Source organism: Cyphomyrmex costatus, unplaced genomic scaffold (assembly GCF_001594065.2).
Source record: "Cyphomyrmex costatus isolate MS0001 unplaced genomic scaffold, Ccosl1.0 scaffold100, whole genome shotgun sequence".
In the NCBI taxonomy this organism is placed as follows: domain Eukaryota; kingdom Metazoa; phylum Arthropoda; class Insecta; order Hymenoptera; family Formicidae; genus Cyphomyrmex; species Cyphomyrmex costatus.
This window is the reverse complement of record NW_017274955.1, coordinates 550,391-555,167: the sequence shown is the minus strand read 5'-3', so window position 1 is coordinate 555,167 and position 4,777 is coordinate 550,391.

Sequence of the window (4,777 nt, the reverse complement as noted above, 5' to 3'; positions counted from 1 at the left end):
ATTGGCGTGTCCAGTATAACGTGCGTATGTCGATTTGCGCTTACAATGTACGTGCTTTTTTTTAAATATTCGGCACAAGAAATCGCATTGAGCGATTGTATTATCGTAAGACGAATGCGCTTGTGTGTGGTTACGAGTTTTCTGCTACTAGATCTTCAACAAAGTTCCCTAACTTCGAAAATTCATTTGAGCGTTACGAATGTCTTATATACAAATAATATAATTATAACAAAATGTTGTCGATAGCGTCGTGAGTTAAATGAATAAAGAATGCATCTAAAAGATTGCGATGGATGCGCGTTATATATTTTCAAGAAATTAATGCGTAATCGATCATTCTGAATTATAACAACATCGTTCATCATCGATCATCATTACGCTAATGATTGATGAATTGGTTTAACATCGCGCATTCGAAAGGAATATCGTTTATTCGCGATTTCGAAGCTTAAATGTTGTATCGCGAGATGTGTGCAACGCGTTTTATTTACGTTAATTATTTCATTATCCGTAGAGTTAATTAATTATTACGTTATTTAATTATTTGCTTTACTTTACACCTAACTGTACGTCTACCTAAGGAAGAGTTTTTTTTTCTTTAACCGTGGGCACGCCAATTCCCGCGCCGTTAGTCCACTCATTGTCAGCTTAAAGATTCAGCATAAACAATAGGCACGCGCATATGTCATCATATACGCGCGAATAAATGCATATAGCTACCATAGAATATATCACAACGATAAAACGAGTTAGATCCTCTCTCTCTCTCTCCTCCCTCCCGCTCCCGTTATTATAGAGACTCCAAGTAGATAACGGATGTACAGTTATATAAATTGCACACAACGCTTCCGGTTGGGGCGGACGTGGAGAAATGTATCGATACTTATATATTATGTACGAACGCAGTCGAAGAAAGAAACGAACGAGGGCTGGGCACGCGATTTGCGCCTTCTCGCGCACGACAAATTCGCGCCGCCATTATTTGCATTATCGCGTGACCGCGATTGAGAACCGCGGTTGCTAAGTGTTCGGCACGGAAAACGTGAAAGCGAAATAAGTCGCCGAAATTAACGGGCGAACGCGGAACGTCGCGGTCGATTGTGTCCGTGAATTATCGCGGCTAAATTTCGCGAAAACGCTACCATATAAAGTCTATCGGGTGCCGGTGTCTGAAAAAATCGAGAAAGCTATAGAGAGCGCGTGCAATCGTCATCGCGGAAGAGTAAAAATACGTACAGCGATTGATTAAACCGGTATAACCTCGCTGGCTTGAAATTTCGACGTCATGAACACTGGAAAAATCACCATTATTGTTTATTTGCGATCGAAATTATACCGGTTTCAAATTGTAATCCGCTAAAGTACGATCCACTCTATGGGAATACAAAATTGACATGGATACTTGAAAATTTTGAAAATCACTCCTTCTATTCACGGTTCTAGAATTATTCGTTTTAGAATCAGATTTCTCGATATCGACTCAGAGAAGACAATCGTTTAAAAAACATCTAAGTAGATTATTAACATATCTAAAATTGTAAGAGATTTATTAATTGTTTGGTATCTCCTGAATATCTTACACTGTTCTGTTTTTTACATTATTTAGAGAATTGTATTTAATTGAATGTATTAAAAAAAATGATTGATATAAAATTAGTGCGCTTTCAACTCTTTATGCGACTTTGACGAGTCAGTGACTTGAAGAAATAGAATAGACGATACTTTAATATTTTTCCCTTTCGGTTTTTGTATAAAATTTAGATATTTATACAGCGAAAGAATGTTGCCAATCGAATTTAAATACGGTGTATCTTAATAAGTGCTAAAATTTATTGCGTAATTGTCCGTAAGAATTCGTAATTCTCTTTTCGATGACGGAGTCGATTAGGTCGACCGATGTTATCTGATAAAAATCGCACGGTTCAGCATTTTCACATTGGTGAAAACGTGACGCTCGAATGTGACCATCCCTCCTTCGTTTCTTTCAAATATCTGAGATGAATAGTGTCCCAAGGCAGAATTCTGGACTACGGATTACCTATTTTCATAAAGAATTCTCGCGGAGTACCAAGGCAAGGATCTCCTTATTAAATGCACGACTGACAGTAGCGTCTGGTAAATGGACTATTTGGCGATTGCGAAGTAGAATGGAGGACGAGAATAGGGAGAGGAAGAGTAAGAGCGGTAGCGTGGGAGGGATGAGAAAGAGTCAGAGGGTGGGTTGGGCGTGTCAGCTGGTCGATATCCTGAATGGCAAGCTTCCACGGCCCAGCTTGTATAGTCAGCCGCTACGTCCGAGAAGGAAACAAAAAGAGAGCTTGCATGTATATACATATGTGTGTATAGAATGTTCCGCACTTTTTCTAAATTATAAACACCAGAAGTCCAACTAAAAAGACGCTCAATTGTTTTTATTTGACAGCGCGAAGATTGGCGCAAGTTTGACAAAGGATCGTATGTTTGAAATGTAGGTAGTAAACTATATTTTTTAATTAATTTTAAATCAGGTTTACTAAAGTTTTATGCTGAAATTTAATTATTATTGAAATATATATAAATATACAAATCGTGAAGATTGCTGAAGCAAACGATAGCATCTAATCTAATTTTTACTAAGGAAGAATTAGCTACGTTTAAAAGAAAGTATTCTTGGCTACTAGGCAGCTTATACGGAAAAGCGTAAAGAAGAAAGTTCCGAGTGTAGGTTTTGGAAACTTCTTGTGATCGATGGTCTGGCGAACAGCATTTCAGAAAGTACAAACAGCGAGTACAAGAGAAGGAAGTAGAACACCATGCAATTAACGTTAATTAAATTGACAAAACATTGGCCAACGAAATACATTTAAACAAGAAGAAAACCGTTGTACGCTCGGAACTAAAAGCAACTCACGCACACAAATGAAAGCGATTGTATTTCACTATCTTTCCTGTTTTACATAAGTACTAAAAAGGATGGGGATTAACAACGACTTAAATCTTAAATCAATAAAATTTAGTGGCGTTGGTTTACTATTGGACACCTGGACAAAATATATAATTTCAGACACGCGAATAAAGTTTTAAGTAGGTTTTGGAATAATAAGATAATAATTACGTGCGCGGTTGTATAAATGAATTGTTATCGTATCCGTCATTGGTTTTTAATATGAAAAGACACGTATAATGAAAGACACGTCCGTGACGCGTGTATTTTTTATATATTAATTATATATAAATAATTCTTTAGCGAGAGAATGTCCTTTAAAGTGGATATACGAAAGTGAATACCGTTTGCATTCTGCCTTGGTCCGCCGTCCCTCTCACAATTTTCTCGACTTAATTGGAGTATTTTTACGTCCGATATATAATCATCATATGTTCTGGGAGTTTTCCTACGTAAACAGTCGTGACTATGTAGTACGAGCTAAGAGTACTCCCGATTGAGCGATATGTGCACACGCACGTACAGGGACGCCCTATGTGCGGGACGAGGGTGTGACGACAGTTACGCCGATTTCACTGCGGGGCGACGACGACGCGAGTACATATACACATACACGCAGAAATACAAAAGTCGCGCCGTGAAAAATCGTAAAAAAGTCCTACGAAATGAAAAAGAGAGAGACTTGGCTCTTACTTGGCCGTAATCCAAATAAATGCGGATGCTGAAGTGAGGCCGCGCCAACTGTGAAATCCGAGTTGCTCTCGTCGTGGGCGTTCTGCGTCGTGTTATCCCCTTCCGGTGTAGATCTCGCGTATAGAATGCTCATCGGTCGTCTGTACGCGTTCTGCGTACGCACGTGTGCACGCACGTGTCCTAATATGCATGCACGCGCGTACCTAACGTGGCCGCGTACGCGCGCGCGTATATATATGTTAATATACATATACTTACTGTACTTACTTAGATAATGAGTCTCCGATAGCACATATTGTTTATCTTCGTTCGTAATATGAACTTTCCCGCCGCGCGCGCTTTCACTCATACATCGGTGCTCGCGTTCATTCGTTCCCGCTTTCTCTCTCTCTCTCTCTCTCCCTCTCATGCACGCGCGCACACGCCACCATGTGATTTCCGCTACGTTTCCTCTGCGCGCGAACGCTGCTGACGGCGTCAGAGCGACGATTCATCCTCGACCTCGACGAACGTCGATAATCCTATATTTTTCCGTTCTCTCAAGCTGCTCTCGATTGAATCGTCGCTTCGAACACCGACGAGTCTCGGTGTTGTTCTTAGCGTTAGTTAACGTTACTATGTAATAGTGGCTAAATTGACAAGTGTTTATATCGAAGGTATTTTCCCCGTTTAAGAACTAGAAATACCTAGACTGGCAATGTTTTATGGTATGTATGCTCCTGGATTCGCCTTCGCGATTGAGCTCCTGTTTGCCGTTTCCGCTTGCGTCGCGATATATATTTCTATGTATCACGCGACCTATTTATATATATATATATTTGTTTTTATGTATACATATTGAGTCTTTAACGAAGACGCTTCGTGGACAGCGACGATAGCCGAGGCTTACGCGTGCCCGATCGCTGATTGACGAATGAGAGCATGTTGCCCGGTAGAAACTGCGGTAACCACGACGCTGCGCGAGTAGTGGGAGCTGGCGTTTGGTAAGCCATGCCGGAGCGATGAGTCGTTTATCTACCTGCCGGTGGGTGTGAAGTAGTCCTACTCCGCGCCTAGGCAAGCACGCGGCTGCCCGTACGTTCGTTCGCTACTACTTCCAGTAGAGAAGTGGTTACCGCGCTCTCTCTCCTCTCTCTCTCTCTCTCTCTCTCTCTCTCTCTC